The sequence below is a fragment of the Mauremys reevesii genome, linkage group 2, assembly GCF_016161935.1.
Source record: "Mauremys reevesii isolate NIE-2019 linkage group 2, ASM1616193v1, whole genome shotgun sequence".
NCBI lineage: Eukaryota > Metazoa > Chordata > Testudines > Geoemydidae > Mauremys > Mauremys reevesii.
In genome coordinates, this window is record NC_052624.1 from 151706932 (window position 1) to 151727031 (window position 20100).

The following is a 20100-nucleotide window of genomic DNA, read 5'->3' on the forward strand; positions in this document are numbered from 1 at the left end:
CTTATGATCACACAGCAAGCCAATGCTGCTGTTAGAAATAGAACCCAGAGGTCTTGACTCCAAGTGGCCTGTTCCAACCACTATTCCCCATGTTCTTACAAACAGAGACCCCAGTTCCTCAGTTACTCCATCCTTGTGCACGAGGAAGGAACAGAGAAGTAGGGGAGCAAGGTGCCTTTCCACTATCATAGTGCTCACCCGTATGCTGAGGCAGCCTTAGGGCTGTTGCAAGTTAAGCTCTGCTTCCCAAGTCTCCTTATGGGTTCTAAAAGGCAGAGAACAGCTGTAGTGTAGTGCGTTCTGCTCATGCCCTTTACTCCCTCACTTATGTCCCTCACTCCAAGGGCTGAGGTGGAAACCTGCTGCAGACTGGATGGAGCATTCTAGGGCGCATTCCCCCATCATTATTTTTGGCCCTTTTTCCTGCAGGGTGGCATAAAAGGACTTTAGTAATTGATAATTGGATCCAAAGTGTCCAATGTATATGAGCAGCAAAGAATCCTGTGGCACCTTATAGACTAACTGACGTTTTGCAGCATGAGCTTTCGTGGGTGAATACCCACTTCTTCGGATGCAAGTAGTGGAAATTTCCAGGAGTGGATGCTGCTTTGCAGCAGCAAATAGCTGTTTGAGACATCCACATTATTTATTTTGTTTAAATCTTTCTCTTAATTATCGCTCCTGCTAATAGACAAGTTATTTAATCCAAATTCAATAAAGATGGAAGACTAGATAGGTTCCTCTAGCTAAGTAGATTCTAGCTTGAAAATCTACAAGCTGTGGTGCTCTGAGTGGGCCATAACAACACACCTATTACAGAGGAAGCTAGTGATGAACAAACCTCAGAGAGGTTTTCTTCAAGTGACCTTCACCATTGTGACAGAGTTGTGAAACTTCCACTCTCCTTTGGTTAGAAGTCCATCTGGCAATGTTTCTGACATGGCTGGGTCTCCCTCTTCCTGGTTTGCCTACTAATATGAGTACTGGAACCTCGTCGCTCTGAGATCAACAACATCTTTCTTGATGCTGCATACTGCCTGCGTTTGACGAAATGGGTATTCACCCACGAAAGCTCATGCTTCAATACGTCTGTTAGTCTATAACGTGCCACAGGACTCTTTGTTGCTTTTTACAGATCCAGACTAACACGGCTACCCCTCTGATACTTCATACTCAGTTCAAGCGTTTGTTCAAATTGCTGCTTTCTACCCCTCCCCTTTCAATACAGGCTTTTTGTTTATTGTAGGTCTTGGAAGTCAATACTAGTTTCTTCAAGAATATGCATCATCTTGTCATTTTGGGTTTAGTAAGGTTTAGTTCAGATAAACACATAACATGATTGGATCCAAGATCAATTGGCCAGGAGACTTAATGACAATAGGCAGATTTCGGGCACTTGATAAGCTACAAAGGAATGGAATCTGAGCATTTTCTTGGATATGGCTTGGTTCTAAAGTTGTTGAACATTCAGGAGAAGGGGTTTGTTAATCTTGCGTGTAATCTCATTGGAGACAAGGTCTGTCTTTATAATAGCAGCAAATGTCTTTATAATACATTTTATGTACAGTGTCTAGCATTTTGGGGTCTTGGTCCTTGAGGGGCTCTGAGTGCTACCATAATATATATATAATCAAATTCCTTGTTATCCCAGTGAGTTTCTAGCCTTCAGAAAGACCACTTCTGTTGAGTGTTAATATGTAAGACTCAGGCTGAGGTTTAAAAAAGGAACCTTGGGAACTTAGATGCCCCACCTTTAACTCATCAAGGATGTGATCCCATACTTTGCTGAACAGCTTCAGTGCTTTACATGACTATCAGGAATATCCAGAGTTATAAATGACAACATACGTTTGAGAAGCAATATTAAACCTACTGCTTCAGGGCTTAAGCCAATCTCTGACTATCAGAGACCAGATGAGACGTAATCTGGGCCCAGATTCTTTCGTATCCCCTGCTGTGGGCCTCTTGCACCTTCTTCTGAAGCATCTGGTGCTGGGCGCTGCTGGAGAGAGGAGACTAGATAGACTGTGGCTGTGACCCATTGCAACAATTCCTGTGTTCCAGTGCTGAGCACCTTGCAGGATCTGAACCCGGGTTATGGGATTTATTTAAGATAACATGCATGTAGGTGAAGTGACTGGATGCAAATCAAATATTGGATGGAAAAACTTGTTTTAACCTTCTTGCCTCCTGCCTTCTCAACCGTATGCTCCCCAGATACCATGAATATTCATTCTTCAGCATGGCATGAACACTGCCTTTGTCTTTTTAAATGCTGACTGGTTGTCCTGGTTTTATGCATTTTCAGTTATTCATGAAAAGCAAATACTAGATACCTTCCCCCACCTGCATATCATTTAAGATCATCTCAACGCACACCCTTTCCTCATATTCTGGGGGTGGAATATCAATATTTGGCTAATTTTATTAAATATATTGAAAGCTTAGTGCAAAAGCTGGGCCTAGCAGGTAATATGTAGAGGAGGCTGGAGTGAATGGAATGTGCTCCTTGAGTTTAATTGACTCTGATTCTGGAGATTGAAGGCCAGGTTATGGGCTGCATATCTCCACAGATGCAGCTGAGAGGGCACAGCCTTGAGCTGGATGGCAAGGAAGGAGTTAAAAGTGACTTCATGCCACATTTGCATCTCCTTAGTTCTAGCTCCCCAGGAATTGCTCTAATTTATGGCTTACTGTGGGCTGCCCCTCACCCCACAATAGTTGGATTGCAAAGCACACCGGCCACTCCCTCTCCCACCCAATTTGAGCTGTCCCCTCCTGGCTCTCACCCACGCCAACAACTACTCTGCAGGATAGAGTAACATTGTCTACCCTGCCCCGTGTGCTTTGAAAAATCCTTATTCCAGCCCCTCTGCACTGCTCTCGAGGCCAATATCCAGACCTCAAAATTTTAATCCTTCCTCCCAGTGTTTTCTGGTGTGAATTAATCTCCTTATGGACATGTGTGGTTGCTTATTTAGTGAGACGGGGCAAGCCCTCTCTTGGTACATTTCACAAACCGTCTGAGTGGAAATAATAAAGTCACTAAAGAAGAGTGGCAAGCCAATAAACCAGCCATTATGATAATGCTGAGTTTCTATAGACACCAGTACTGGCAAGTGTTTGAACTTCTCTGTTCAATATGATTTCCAATTCCTTCTGAACTCCAGCTCTATCATAATGCACTGTTGAGGGTTATTTCCATAGACTGCTTTGATCTCATCTTTAGGTGCACAGTGCATTTTTTTCCTTCTTAATTAAAGCAGTGCACTGCAAGCATCCTAGCTATTTTTTTATTTGCTCTAATTTCCACTGATTACATCATAAACTCTCAAGATTTTTTATTGTTGCAAACAAAGCTGACAATGGTGAAAGAACTTTTCTTCCCAAAGCTTTTCTGTTACTACCAGTGCTGTCCTTCCAGCACCTAGCTGTCCAGAAAGAGGAGCCTTAATAAGGAAATTAAGAATCGGTGCTGATTAGCTGTGATAGTTTTGATTCAATCAGAAAGGTTCACTCATGCTACTTCCTTGACTTTGGCGCACACAAAGAAATATGCTTCTGAATTTTAATTTAATCAAACACATAGCTGGTACTTAAATTGTAATTATGTGACAACTCTTCTTGGGCACTGCAATATCACACTTCTTGCTTTAGCATCTCAAGTGGTTTGATGCCCAAAAGTATTGCTACCCTGTTCTACAAATGCAGAAAGTGATCCACAGAGAGGCTATTTGGGTTGCCAAAGGTCACATGGTGTGTATATAGTGGATTGGGATGAACTCCAGAGTCCAAAATTTGAGAGACTAGATTCAGCCTAGGTGTAACTCAACTAAAGTATGTGGAGTTATACTGGGGATGAATATGGCCCTAGAAGTTTATCAACCTGCAGTAGTTCAGATACATCTGATCTTCATCCCCTGACATATTCCATCTCTCCTTCCTATCCATCAAGTCTGTTCCCTGGAGTCATCTAATCCTATTTCTCGTCAGACCGTTCCTACTAGTGCTCAACGTTTCTCATAATCACACACATCTGTTACCCCACGTCACAGTCCCCCTTATCTGGATAGTCTAGTCCAAAAGTGTCATAAGGTTTCCAAATCTCTCAGCTGGCTTGACCCAGCATTGAACAACCATAGAAGATTAGGGTTGGAAGAGACCTCAGGAGGTCATCTAGTCTAGCTCCCTGCTCAAAGCAGGACCAATGCCAACTAAAGCATCCTAGCCAGGGCTTTGTCAAGCCGGGACTTGAAAACCTTTAAGGATGGAGACTCCACCACCTTCTTAGGGTACCCATTCCAGTGCTTCACCACCCTCCTAGTGAAATAGTTTTTCCTAATATCCAACCTAGACCACCTCCACTGCAGCTTGAGTCCATGTTCTGTTTTACACTACCATTTTTTCTTGCTTTCTTTTAGTTGATGCATAGCAACCATTAGCTTTTGTCTTTTCATTTTATTCCTGTAAGAGTCACCAAATTGTAGTGACTTAGGTTCCCTGTAGAACTTTATATCTATATTGTGTGGTGGTGGTTTTTTCATCTGCTTTATGCAAATTAGTTCTATTTCCTTTGAGGTCTTGCCTTATTCAAGGGGAGAAAAAATAATTCAACGTGTTTTGTTTCTTGTCTTGCAAAGTTACCAGTCATCATCAAACTTGAGTTCAACTAGATGTACAGCACTTTGCAAATTCAGTTCAGATCTTCAAAGACTTGATAAAATCTCTGGAGTCTATTAATTTTTTTCTTTGAAACAATCCTTTTTATATTATGTTTTGGCTAAAATTATAAATAAAGTGAACAGAATGATAGAGCAAAGTTTTAAAAAGTCACTTGCATTGATGAGAGAGCTGCTTTTTTAAACTTAGGAGCCAAGATTTTTTTTAAGTGACTTTGGGTGATTGAGGATTTGAGCTTCCAGCCTGAGACAATTTATAAGAAGGCTCACTTTTCCAGAGTGTGGAAGATCAGCAATTTTTTTTTTTAATGCTGAGCTCCCACACTCAGAAAAACTCAGCCTTATAAATTGTCTGAAGTGGCGCACACAATTTAAGGCACCCAAAATCAGTATTGCATTTGACACTCTAAAAATTAACGTTTAAAACAAAACTCTGCAAGCTGTAGATTTGGTCCTGTGCTTTAATTATGCTCCAGACATAGGAAATTATTAGATCAGTGACCAAAACTTTGTACTGGAACTTTAAATAACTTCCCTTTCAGCAAAGGAGCTTCACTCATATTCTAGGTAAAATGTTTGTTTCTTCCTCTGTTAATATTTGGAATGCGGCAGCAAAATAAAGTAGGCTTGGAAGTGTCTGATGTCAGAAACGTATCCCAGACCTTCAATTTTGTGGCAAATAATTGGGCCCTGAAGGAATTGGCTATGAAAGTTGTTCTCCTACTTGTGGTATGTGTATGTTGGCACTATTTCTCTTAGTTGCCTCACAGCAATACATTTTGACAGAAGCCCCAAGGACTCCCACCTCAAAGGGGTAGTGGGGGTACGGCTATAAGTTAAAGGGATCAAGTTAAAATGATCCAAAGCTTCATTCAGCTAAGATATCCACAAGGGGATAAACTCTAAACAGCTTAGAAAATTCCCTTGCACTTTTAAGAAGGCAAATTCACTGGTAAGCTTTCATCATTCATCCTGTACATTGTCTGAGACATCTCACTTTTAGTAGGCTTTAAACCATACAGAGAGGTTGTCATTTAACTACACCTATCCAGGTATGTGGTGTTATAATGTATATTTGGTTAAGCAGTATGTATTTGGTCTGCAGCAGTATTTGGTCTGTTGCAGCATATGCCATATACCGCTTCCTTTGTATTTCTGAAGTCTGTGATCCTTTAATGCCACTGAATAATGGAGCGTTCCTGTTAAAATGCATTTCCTGCAGGACAAATAGAATTGAAAGATATAACGGAATTATTGGTAAAATTTACAGGTGTACCCAAGTGATTTAGGAGCCTAAATCCCATTTTCAAATGTGACGTAGGGATCTAAGAATCTTGGAGAGGAAGGATGGTCCAGTGGTTAGGGCACTAGCCTTGGACTTGTGAGACTTGGATTCAAATTTCTCCTGCACTACAGACTTCCTGAGTGACTTTGGGCAAGTCACTTAGCCTCTGTGTGCCTCAGTTCTCTATCTGTAATATGGAGAGAATAGCACTGTCCTACCTCACAGGGGCATTGTGTGAGTAAATATATTCAGCGATTGGAAACATGCAATAATCAAAGATCACTAGGTTACTCCTGCTTGCTTTCAGTGGGACCTAGTTTTCCAAGTACCTAAGTCACATTTGGAAATTGGACTTGGACTCCTAAGTCACCTAGGCATTTTAAAAATTTTGCACTCTGTATGTCTATAGTATAGCTCAGATCCACGTAGGCAAATCCTTGAGCCGATGCATTGTCCCCTTGACTTTAACGTGACTTACAGTAGCCTAAGGGTCCAACCGCATGGATTCGAATTCAGGATTGAAGTGTGTGTTTAGAGCTATTCCAAATGATGGTGCCCATCATTGTACAAACTAATCTTCAATGCACAAATTGGGCAAATATCCCCAAATGGTCACACCCGCTACCCAACCCACCCAGCCCAAGGCTCTGATTCAGGAAATCATCCCTGTTTGGACAAGCATGTGCTGATGTCACATTGAAGTCAATGCACTTGATGCAATTGAAGTTCTATTGACTGTAATATACTTAAGGTGAAGCACATCCTTAAGTTCTGACATGGAAAGATGGAATACGCATATGTTAATATGTTTTGCTGAATAAAGGCTTCCCTGCCTTCCCTCCCCTTCACCTTTCTAGAAACATCCTGGTGAATGAGGTGAACTTTGGGACCTCTGCTTCAGGCTCTAAGGAAACAGAAAACTTACAAGTCATGATGAATCAGTGGGATCCAATCAAGTGTGAGTCTGGGACATGATAAAACTTTAAATGAGCATGTCAGCATAATAAATGGCAAAATATATCATTCTCTTTCCCAAATAGATACATACAAATGTTGTATGGAATAAACCTATCCTTCCAGGAGGGCATTCTGTGGCACTTAACTAATGGCTTTACTACAGTAATTCTGAGTGCTCACAAAATGCACACATGGCCTGCACATAAAAAGACTAGGACACAAAGAGATTGCTAAATCAATTACAAATGTTATAGATCAAAACCTTTACCAGGTGCCCAAATAGAAATTTACACAAAATAACATTAGCATGAATTGGATTAGCAACTTAATGGACTAAGGCTTTCATGTTGAACAGCTTGCTGGGTTCAGAAATCTTACTGTCAATTGCGGACGGCTTCAATCAGTAGCAACTGGCTCTTGCTACAGAGCAAAAGAAATAAAATACTGTCAAATTTTCCATTCTGTTCACTTAGCTAAAGAAGCATGCAATGGTTTCAACCCCTGTAAATTTGTGGATTGTCATAATTATGGCCTGGGGAACAAGGCCATAGTCTTCTAGGGCTCAGTCCTGCCAAGTGTTGAGCGCCCCATCTCCAGTCCAGCAAAGTCCTTACGGACAGATTTACAAAGATATTTAGGGGCCTAAACATGCAGATAGGTGACTAATGGGATTTTCAAAATTATCTAAGTCCCATTGACTTTCATCCTATGTGTTGTTGTAAATCCTACTATGCACCTATCTGCATCTTTTGGTGCCTAAATGACTTTGTAATTCTGGCCCTTAAGCACATACTTAAGTTTCATTTTCAATCAATGAGACTTAAGCACATACTTAAGTGTTTTACTGAATGCAGGCTATGCAAACGAAGGCAGAAGAACCATATAAAGGGTCTGATCTTCTAAGGTATTGAGTGCCTGCAGTAGCCATGGATTTTAGTGGAACATGCAGGTCCTCTTCACTTGACAGGATCACAACCAAAATGAGTAACTATTGTATCATATGAAACTCTTATTGTGGATGTTACTGAGGTAATCAAAGAAAGGGTTTCAAGATCAAGCCCCAAAGGTGTGAAGTGCTAAACACTTCCTGTGAGATGGTAATCTAATATTGACTGTGTCCAATTCATATAAATTGAAATGTGCATCAGAAAATGTGGTTGCATCAAAATCAAAAGATTTTGTGGGAACATATTCATTTCAGTTAATTTTTGATAGTCAAAATTGTTTTGATGTTTTCCGTTTTCATTTCAATAATGTCAAGGGTGGTTTTTTTAATTTAGTGTCTATTTTGTATTAGTCAAATATTCTAATGTTATGTAAATTGTATTTAACATTTCATATTATTTTTAACTTATTAAATCTAAACATGTTGATGGTTCTGAATCTAATTTTGGGATATTTTTAGTTCCATGGGAAACTTTGGCTTTTCTTTCTGAGGTGGAATGAAAACTAATTTCAAAACATTGGAATTTCCCAGGGAAGAGAGAGTGCATTTTTTTGACCAGCTCTAATCAGCTGCCAGTGATGTCTATAGGGAGCTGAGGCTATTGCTAAAGACACAAAGCAGCTCATATAAATGGGACCTTACTTTTCTGTCTCTGTGCTGGGACAGCCAACAAGGGGACTGGTTATGATGATTAATAGCACCTCTTAATATTTACTGGGACCCCCAGCTCATTTAATTTAGAGCACTGATCCCCATGAGATTGGATGCATCTTTTGGTCACTGATTTTATGGACTGAATTTGAAACATTGACTTATATATAAAAGCCTCAGTTGCCAGTTGTCTGGGCCTATCCAGTCCCTCTACTTACTTATATATTTCAACATCTTGTATATTAAACCTTTCAAATACTTTGGTTTTACACTCCCTGTTCCCAGAGCTTCTTGGAATTTCAGTGTGTTGCATTAGTGTCCATTTGCAGTAGCACTTACTGTGTACCCTGCTACTCAATTGTCAGAATGAGCTAAATATTTCTTTCTCTAGGAAGATCATAAAGAAGTATGAGCTATGTGGCTCTGATCAGGGCTTCTAGAAAGGGGAAAGATTTATCCTTAAGAAAGTAATACATTGTGAAGTCTTATGAAAAGCAAAACGAGGGGTGGGAGATAAAACGAGGTCCTGTCAAAGGTTGGTGCTGTCATTGCCCTGTGAAAAATCCATCTGCTAAGTACAGGGCCACATGGCCTCTAAAACTGAGTTCAGGTGTTTACAGGTTCAGCAGCCGCTTGAGCAGGGGGTTTGTGAATCCCCGTGGCACCTGATTCTGGCATTTAGGCACCTTAAAGCAGCAGTTAGTCATCAGGTTGCCAATTTTGGTTAGCTGTATTCCTGGAGGTTTCATCAAATGACAGAATCTTTAATTAAAGATTAATCTTTGATTCCTGGAGACTCCAGGACAATCCTGGAGGGTTGGCAAGCCTAGTTAGTCACCTAAATCCTTTTGCAAATCTATCCCTTGATGTCTAAGTCACTTCTGAAAATGGGCATTTAATCTAAATCATTTAGGCCTCGCAATGCTGAACAGAGTAATGTCTAAATACCTTTTAAAAAAAAATCTGAGTCAAGGTGAGTGAGGTAATACTTCTGTAAGGGAGAGAGACAAGCTTTTGAGCTTACACAGAGGTTTTCTTCAGGTGGAGCTCCATGTAATCTTGAAAGCTTGTCTCTCTCACTGACAGAAATTGGTCCAATGAAAGATATCACCCCCACCTTGTCTCGCTATCGCCCTGGAATCAACATGGCTATAAGAACAGTGCATTTAAAAAATCTGGACCTTACTTACCACAGTGCTGAGGCATGGCTACTCATAATAAATATGAAATACCTATTATTACTTTTAGTGCCTGACATTCAGCCCTGAGTCCTAAAACTTTATGGTTTGCTTTTAAAATCTTGAAATCTCTATAACCATACAATATTCAATAATAATTTCAAAATGATTTATTATGATTTAAATACATGGCGCCTCAGCGGTTAAAGATGAAGAGCGCATTAACAGAGCATTCCATCTTGCCCCATCATTATTATATTTAAAGCACACAATCTAGAATGCTGTTGATGAAAAGTTCCTTGCTTAAAAGGTTATTTTCCTAAAAATAAAAAGGACTCGGGTATTGCTCTTTTGTGACAAGGCTCATTTCTCCTGCCTACAAGGGACAATAACATGAAATTTGAAAGGTCGTTGGTCCTTTTGTATGTTAATAAACAATTAATGTGGCCGAAGGGAAGATGTGGCATCCAGTTCTCCAGTATAAATTTTGGAGAAAATTAATCATTCATGACAAGGGAAGAATACTTAAACCAACATGTCCTGGCTCATTTCTCAGCCATCATTTCAGTCTCTTTTATATTTATTTATTTATTTACTTTACAATTTGATATATTGTTTAATCAACTCCAGGTAATAATTATTTTTCATTAACAAGCACCCTCTGGGTCTTCTGTTCACCCCTGAGATTATTTCTTGTATTGCAGCATTTCATAAGTGATAAGGCAAAGGGGACTAGAAAAAGAGTGACTGAGTGAAAATTCCTTCCAGGCAGTTATATTTCATATGCATACACTGTCCTATGTGCATGGAATCTAAATATGCTGCTACTTCAGTCATTTTATAGCAGTTGTAGCAGCAGAATTTCACACACTCTCGTAATTACAATCCTTTTTTCCCCCCCATCTTATTGCTACTGCGCAGCAACTGACCATCTGGTCAACATTTTAAAAGTAAAGTTGCCAGCCTAGCAAATGCAAGCACCTTGTCTGCTTAATGGTAAATTTTGCAGTCTACGTGCTACACACAAAAAGGTTTGCTCTTAGTGTTTCACAATAGCCCACCAGCATCTGCAGGCGAGCAATCACTTTTCTAATAATTAGGAAACACATTTTATATTTATAGAATGATTTCTACCTTGTCTATCACTTTACTTGGCTGTCACAATATTTCCCATTGCCTCTAATGAAATCTGAAGTATTATTTATTTGGGATGGCAAGGGGCACTGTTTATTAACCTTCCACCGCAAAGAGGCTTTTGGGCCAGATTTTGAAAGGTAGGTGCTTTTGAAAATCCCACTAGGTGCCTATCTGCATCTTTAGAAGCCTAAATAGCTTTAAAAACCTGCCTCTTCCAGATTAAGGACTGGACTGACCGTATCAAAATACACTAAGATTTTAAAACATAGGAGCAGTAAAGTTAAGCTCCTAAATAGGGATGTATAGTAGGATCTTCAAAAGTACCTAAGTTGTTATTTATTTAATTATTTATCAGTACCCAGGCACCCCAGCCATGGACCATTGTGTTAGGGGTTGTAGAGACCCACAACAAAAAGACACTCCTTGCCTCCAAGACCTTACAACCTAAATAAGTGCTTTAGGAATACAGTTCCTGTTGAAAGTCTCATTGAATTTCAATGGGCCTTGTACTCCTAAAACACACAGATGCTTTTGAATTTCCCATCCTCAACTCTTGCCTGATATTTTTCCAGCATGCTGAGCACCCACCAGCCTCTGTTGAACTTTGATGATATGTTGGTCATTGGGTGCTGCTTGGTGCTCAGCACTTCTGAAAATCAGGCAAATGTTCCAATATGGCCTTAGGAATCTAGTGTTTAAATGTGGACTTGGGATCCTAACTTTAGGCTCCTGTCCTTGAAAATCTTGGGCAACCGGGTGGTTGGTGACAGACAGCATGCAGAGTACTGAAGGAGCAATACATTTGTTCCAGAAGGTTTAAAATAGAGGTTTGTAATTGTATCTATTATACAGGCTCCTTGTAAACTCGGAATGCACTCTCTATCACAGCATCCTCGTGTTGTTGTTTGATGATCATCCTAAGCAGGTGGTATTCTGTGCTGTAGACATATTGTGGTGCTCCCAGATACTATAGCAGTTCACCTATAGAAAAGAAGGTAGTCCAGTGGACAGCATGCTCGATTGGAAATTGGGAAAACTGAGTTCTGTTCCCAGCTCAGCCATTGTCCTGCAGGCAACTTTGGTCAGGTCACTTGTTCTCTATGTGCCTCATTTTCCCTACCCACCCCGCGTCTCTCTAGACAAAATTATTTGGGATGGAGACACTCTTACCATGTGTTTGTAAACATGTATCAAAACTGGACCCTGATCTTTGTTGGGAGCCTCTAATACTATAAACAAATGCTGTATGATGAACTAGGAGCAGATTGTACCAAGTGACTACCACATAGGCTTAGGCAATAGAACTCAGGGGCCAGATCCTCAGCTGGGGTAAATAGTCATAGATTCATTGACTTCAGTGGAGCTACAGCAATTTACACAATCTGTGGATCTGTCCCTTCGGTCGCTGTCTAGTGCCTTGTCCCCTGGACCATGCTTCTTCAGCAATGTGGGATAGAATGGATGTTGTCATCGGTGATGTTTCACGTGTGGTCTCTTTGTGGTGCTAGTTTGTTGAGGAAATGAGAAATTTCAGTGGGTGCTTGGATTAGTATTAAGTTGAATGTCATATCTTTTATTTAAGTTTTTGTCTTGTGGGAACTCTGTGTCTGACACCTGGACAGCCTTTGAAGTGCCTGTAGCCACTTTCATTGTGTTGGACCTTTTTGGTTTATAATTACATGTTGGTAGCGTTTTAGCTTTGTTCCATTTTTAATTAACGTTTTAATGTTTTTTGACATACAAAGATAATCAAACTGCAGCAGTTACAGACCATTAGTGAGGGGGGATACAACCTTCTGTAAGCAGTAAACAATGGATCACCGCTTAGACAAGGCTTCCATCACTTGAACTATGATACGTGAGAACATTATGCTGCACTTAGGACGTGATTGATGGCAAATAAGGTACACAAAAAAGATCAGCTAATGGCAGGGAGAAAAATGAGTCTTTTTCAATAAACAGCATAGCATAAATCAGCTGAGCTTGCAAAATGTGATGAGCATGAAAAGCAAAGGATTTGTTTAAAACTTCATGACATGCTTTTTTTTTTAACTATATGGTTTGCTTTAATACTGAAGTTCCATTTATAAATAGTTGATAAAGGATGAATACACAATTACTAGATACCTTAATAAATTCTTAATTATATATTTGTAGACTGTAAGGCCAGAAGGGACCTCTGTGGATCATCTAGTCTGATGTCTTGTGTAACACAGGCCAGAGAATTTCACCCTGCTACCCCTATATTATAGAGTCCAGCAGGCCAACAGGTTTCTTATAAGCATGTTATAATACCCATAACACCTTTTATCAATGCACTTATATTCATCACTAACATGTCTGTAACATGCTTTCAACATTTACTGATCATTAGCCTTTTATAAACCATTTATAAACCTTTTTTTTTAAAGTGAATTTAGTGCTGCTAAAAGGTGTTGGATTGAACCTCAGACACCAAGATTATGTCTACACTGCAATAGGGATTGCAGCCCTGCTTGCCCAGGATCCTGGGTACATACTCAAGCAGCCACTGTGGTATGATTGCAGCACATGTAGACACCCAAGCTAGCTTTGATCTAGTTAGAACAAAGTTAGCTCAAGTAGCAGTGAAGTTATCACCACAGACTAGCCCCACCTACACAGGAATCTGGGTATATATCTGAGTAAAACAAAATAATCAGAAATGTTTTATTTCTACCTTATAAGAATTGTTTTGTAATACAAAAGTTAAAATGTTTCAATTTTGACCTTTATAAAAATAAAATGTTTAGATAATTTCCAGTTGAACATTTTGACAAAATCAGTATGTTTCTGTGAAACTTGAATCAGCACTTCCCATCAAAAAAACATCAAAAAAATTTGACCAGCTCTAACTAGAGGTCAAAAATGCCTCTGAATTGCTTTCTGGAGGACCAATAATCACCAGGCCGGCTTCTTTACGCTGTCCTGGCCAGCTCATCTCTACCTTGCTATTGGGAGGAACACTTGCAAGGTTGAGAGGTTAGTTCAGCCTCTACGCTCACTTCAATTCTTGGCCTATCTGATGAGAGTGCTAACCATGGGTGCCTGGACTGGCCAGCTGGAGTAGTGGCTGTATGGATGTTAACACTGGGATGTATGTCCACTCAGAACTTGACAGAGACCAATGAACTTATTTAATATGGGACACTTACAAGCCATCAGATGATGGTGTCTTCTGCTCATCTTCCTACCCGAGCTCAATTTGATCTGGCCAGTTAGTGTTTAAAAGCTGTGTAGTCATCACCAACCTCTAAATCATCCATGAAAAACAATCTAAAAGCAACTATTTGGGTCACTCCCCTATGGCCTTTTTCTTTCCTTAATGAGATATTTTGTGTTGTGCTGATCACATGGGCTATCAGATTCAGGTGGAGCTCAAATGCCATGGAAAAACCTATATTATACCCTTTGGTTTCATTGAGCAGGGAGCAGTTTTCAATTCCAGTGCATGCTGCAAAACTTAAACATGGCAAAGAAATTATTATTTTAATGATGATAATTTACACTTGCATAGCAGCTTTCATCCAAGAAAATTCCATATTAGAATTTTCCATTTATAGTCTCTTCAAGATGGGTAATTTCACCTTGGTAAGTATTTATATTATATTCTCCTTTGCTGTGTGGGAAGGAAAAAAATGTTATGGTTTGTACCTTTGCATATTTATTATAACAATATTTTGCATTTATATAGCCTTTTTTCCCCCAAGGATCTGAATGTGCTTTAGAAATATTAGCTTAAACCTCACAATACCCACATATGACGTATTATTATTCTACCACTTCACACATGGGTAAACTGAGGCACAGAAATGTTAATAGGCTTGTTTTTCAGAAGGGTTGTGGACCTACAACTCCAGTTGAAGAAAATGGGATCTGTAAGTGCTTGGCACCACTGAAAATCAGGCCCTCAGTGTCTAGGACAAGTTCACATCCCGGTGGTTTAGTTCAGCAGTCCATTTTAAAGCCCCAAACTGTAAACCCCATTCACTTCAATGGCTTCAAGTTAATCATGTGCTTAAACGCCATGCTGAACTGGGGCACAAGTTTGTCACAGAGCTGGGGATGGGACCTTAGAGTCCTTATTTTTGGCGTCTGATCCAAAGCCGCTTGAAGTCAATGTGAGCTTTTCCACTGAGTTCAATGGGATTTGGAGCTGACTTTTAGTACCACCTCCTGCAAGCAACACTGCATAACTTTTCACTCTTATATACCTGGCAAATAAAGCCAATTTTACCTTTTTAGATGTGCAATGAATTCCCCACATAGCAACTCTGTTCTCTGTCAGGTATTGTATTTTTGGGGGAAAGGCTAAACGTTAATATAGAAAAGCCTATTTAAAATCCTAATTTTTCCTATAATTTTCTATGTGCTATTTACTTGTTTAAGAAATGAAATTGCATTCTCCCTCCCCCAACACACACTCCCTGAAAAGCTGTAGGGACCCCTTCATTTAAATAAGTGCAAGTAGCATAAGGCAGACTGATAACACAAAGTCAAAGTCATTTAATAGAAAGTGTTTCATAAATGCTAATTGAGCTAAAGGAGGTTAGCAAGCATTTTATAGAAAAAGTATCCAAAATACAGGATGAATAGCAAGATTCATTCCTTTAATAACATATTACTGCAGTGTTCTGCTGCTAGATTTATAGATCAGTTTTAACTACTACTCTTGATTATGTCATAAAGAGCTCAGGTTATTTTGGGGGGAGGAGGTAGTTCTGATGGTAATCTACTTTATTAATATTAACTGGCGGCTGACAGTGACAAATTTTGATTAAGCTTAAACTTTTAATGTATTCCAATTAGCAGATGGCTGTGACATTATGATGTCCACGTCAATCATTGTCCCAAGTGTTTCGCTGCTTTTTTTTTTTTAAACCATTTTGGCTCTGCAGAGTATAGAAAACACTGTGCAGCTTTCATTAAAGACAAAACTGTAAAGATGATTGATTATTTCAGTCACATTCCATTTTGCTGCATTCTTTGAAATACATTTTTTAATATTTATTATTTCAGAGGCACTTAGTGAATAGATGCATAAAAATGCATGCCAAAATGTTCCTTTGTGTATGTGCAAGGATTCTTTTATGGCACTCATCCCCATACTATGTTAACGAGAGCTGGGCAATTTTTTTCATACAAATAGTTTTTGACAAAAAATGAACTTTCAGTTGACTTGAAACTATTCCCAAGTTTGACATGAATTCACCAGATAGTTTTGGGTTGGATTCCACAAATGGCCAGTGGTGCTGATTCCCTGATAACCTTTAGCCCAGTGGTTAAGGCACTAAACTGGGAGGTGGGAGACCTGGCTTTGATTCCTTCCTCTGCCTGATGTGGAATAGGAACTGGAATGCAGGGGTCGCCTCCTCCCAGAAACTGAATGTTTTGTTTTTGGGTTAGCTTTTTCCCTTTGATTAACCACTAGGCAATAAAGTTCTCTCTCAGCCAATGACTATGCAAGATTATATATGAAGTGGAACAGCTGTAATGGGAAATAAAATAAGGTTTTGTTTGATCCAAGACAAAAATCTGTCTGCTTTTAGATTCACCAATATTTTTTGTTGGAATTTTCACTTTGTTCGGATCAAAATAATTTTTCCCCCCTCAGTACTGATGATGAACTGAAAAACTAGTGATTTGTGCAGCTCTCATGTTAATATCTCAAACTAAGGAATGTGCTTTTGCAATGATCCAGTGAGGCAGGGAAGAATTATCTCCATTTTACAGGTCACCTCAATGAGCACCTCAAAGGTTTGGATGTTCATCTATACTACTTGAGCCTGATGCGCCGCACTAGAACTCATGCGAGAACCAACTTTCTCCCTCATTTAGTCTGGTCCTGGTCCCGGGGCTAAAGCAGCAGGAATGAATGGATTTGTGGGGGCTCTACATTGTGGGGGAGAAGAGGGACAAGCGCCAAAGAGACCACGGGTCAACATCATGTTACAGGGCATTTTTTCCAGAAGATCTTTCCAGTGGCTATGGGAAATTGAAACAGCAGGGGGAGCTTGCAACACCGCTGAGCGGGGCGGGGTGGAGCACTGCTTACTCAGACCAGGCACAAGAAGGAGAACCATTTTTCTGATCACTTTTACTTTAAGTCTCTCATTCCCTGCTTCTCTCCATGGCAGAAATGAGGGCATGATGGGAACTGGTCTGGAGCAGGGAAGAAGAATGGCTGGTAGGTTTACTACAAAGGGAACCTACTGGTTTATCCATCCTGTGCTGGAGATGTGTAAAGGTCTCCTTTGTAGCTGCTGTGTTTGGGGTGTGATAGGATTCCAAGGAGGGGAGTGAGTTCAGGAGTTCAGAGGGGGAAGGATGTTTACTCTGTGCTGTTTATCCCTGCTCCCATCATGCTCTCATCTCTGCCATGGAGAGAAGCATATCTGTTGGGTTCCAGTGAATCACCTCAGTGATTTCATCCCCGGGACGAAGGGTCAACAGGGGCCTGTAACAGAGCCACGGACATAACCTTAACTACAGCTTTATGGTTCCCACAACAGTTCTGTAATGAAGCTTGCTTCCTCAATCCATCTCTTTCTTTACACCAGTGCCCTTATTAATGAACTGTGAAAGCTGACATTTCCAATAAGGAACAATTAAATCTGAAACCAAATTTTAATGAACTCATTCATTTACAAAATAATAGCTAACTAGCATAAGGATGGCGAAAAATGATTGCAAGCATGGGTAAAAAGAGTAAATTAAGTCTGACTCTATTAATGTTCTTTAAATACTTTCATTGCTTTGAAAATTACAACAGGAAACATCTTATTAACTATTGTACATATAGGGTAGTAAGGTATATATTCTAAATAGCAAACACTGAGGGCCAGAAACTCTTCAGAGGTCCCAAAATGGACAAGGTATTAATCAAGTATCTAATTTTAAAATTGGAAGTAGTCCCTTTAATTGCAATGGGACTATTCTTGTGCTTGCATTTAGACAAGTGCTTTAGGTGCTTTTCTAAATCAAAGGTCTGAGTTATGACCCCTTTTATACTTCTCCTGAGGTATAAGGAGGCCACAAAGTCAGTGGACCTGCTACTGTGGGAATAGGAGGAATACCTGGATGGCACAGAGTAAACATAGGCCCAGATCCACAAAGGTCATTAGGCTCCTAACGTCCATTGAGTTTAATTTCAGTTGACCTCAAACTGCATTTTATGGTGAAGAAACCATTTGCTATTCCCCCCCGATCCTCCAGCTCTAGTTATAAGTACACTCCCTGAGGTATGCTAGATGGTTATAAGTAACCTAACAATTGATTAATCATATATTAACCCTTTATGTGCTATGTGTAAAGGTACCCTTAATATAAAGTGTTGTACTCATGAGAAACTGTGTAGCAATAAATGAAGCCAAGTCCGTCAGTCTGTTCCAGTGGAGCGCCCCGAACGGGGGTTTTCCACGTCCTTTTATTATAATTGATTACATAAATCATCCTATCATGCGCATGTACTAACTCAGTCCAACTTCTCGCCCCTTCTCCTGATTGGTGCTTTATGCACTGCGTGTTCCAGTGGTAAACACCTGGTCGGCGCTTAATCAGTGTGTCTCCTGACCGAGTGTGTGTGTGTGGGGGGGAACCACTTCAGCCGCTCTAAATTCGGGGGCGGTCTTCCTACCCCCTTAGTGCTTAAGAAGTGTAAAGTTCCTACAAACTGAAATAACATTGCTGTTCTGTGAAGATAATGGCTATAAAGTCCTATTTTAAATTATCTTGAGATAATTCTGTGGGGGGAAAAAAGAGGATGCTTAATCAAAAGCGGCCCCACTGTGAAGCCCTTAATCACAGTTGTCAGGACATACTCATATGAGTAGCCCCATTGTGCAGTCTAATGAGAGTAATGACTTCCCCATCTGTTCCGTAGCTGTTACTTGGACATGGAGGGGAAGGAAGGTTTAGTGGATAGGTCTGGGACTTGGGAGACCAGGGTTCAGTTCTCTGCTATGCAAATTCTCTGCTATAGGACCCTGGGCAACTCAATTCCCCATTGGTAATAGGCAGATAATAGCATTTCCCTACCTCAGACAGTGTTGGGAGGATAAATATATTAAAGATATAAAGAGACTCAAATACAGTGGCAATGGGGGGGCATATAAATGACATAGATGTAGGATTGTGTGCCACAGGATCATGATCCCTTGATACAGTTAAATATCTTGTATATTATATCCTGTATTGACAGGTCTATTGTGTTGTCATATGTCCCTCCTTGCCTTGCTCTGGAGGTTTCTGCCTTGCAATTGTGAGAGCAATTATTTCTGCCGATTGGGCTCCATGGTACCATCAGCTTCTGTGGGCAAACAGTGACAGAACCCAGTACCTCAGATCTGTGAGTTCACGTAAGCACTGGCTATGCATGTTGTTCTCCACTTCCTCCTTCAGACAACAATTCAGATTTTTCAGGAGCGTTCCTTGGAGTTTAGCCTCCATGGTGCTGAAAGTGAGGATAGTCCAGAGTTGTGGGAGGTGGATAGGAATTCTCGTGGGATAACTCCTTTGCTAAATGCTGCAGCGAATAGAACATCCTACGGTCATTGGATATTTTCAGGTAATGTCTGCAATATCTCTCCATAGGGGTGGAATTCATCCCATGCCAAGTACCATGTATAGTTTATGTACATTGGAAGTCCCTTTTAAGCCTCATTAAAATTGGGTTTAATTGGGATTTTAGTGGTTGCAAAGACTTGTACTTTTCTTCTACGCAGGTGTAAATTTCACCCCATGGCGAAATATCCAAAAGAGCTCAGTTTTCACTTAAGCAGTAGATTTACAAAAGTGTTTAGGACCCAGCAGATCCCATTGTGACCCTGTGCCAGATTTTCAAAAGAGCTCAGCATCTAAAATGCACTGAACATGCTGAGCTCTTTAAATCTGCAATGAAAATAAATGTGCAATCAAGCACTCCTGGAATGTCATGAAATATAATGCATGTTGCTTGCTGTTCAGGGAATTCTTGTTGATTTGCTATGGCTGATGTCAGCTTTAGGTTTGCCGTGGCACTTCATAAAGTTCCGTTTTATTTAAAAATGTGCTGTTTTTTTTAATGTATCTGAGTCTCAACAGGCCAAAGTTAATTTTACAATCAATTGTTCTTCAGAATTGTGGAATTCACAGCATCACCATAAGGATTTGAGTTGTGTCTGAATTAATCTAGAAGCTACCTACTCGTATGTACTCACACAACCTCCATGTCTTTCCCCCATGCTCCCACCCTCCAAGGACTAAGGAATA

At 40.1% G+C, this 20100-nt stretch overlaps 1 protein-coding gene across 27 annotated transcripts in view; it reads left to right on the top strand.

Annotated features, from left to right (window-relative positions):
• Positions 1-20100, top strand: part of LRRTM4 (leucine rich repeat transmembrane neuronal 4) — a 726983-nt gene that overhangs the window by 74140 nt on the left and 632743 nt on the right. For 2 of the 27 annotated variants that reach the window (XM_039527432.1, XM_039527435.1), the window contains one exon: positions 6822-6922. The exons of the other annotated variants lie outside the window; for them this stretch is intronic. The gene's annotated coding sequence lies outside the window, so the exon portion shown is untranslated. The remainder of the gene's footprint in view (positions 1-6821; positions 6923-20100) is intronic. 27 annotated transcript variants of the gene reach the window in all.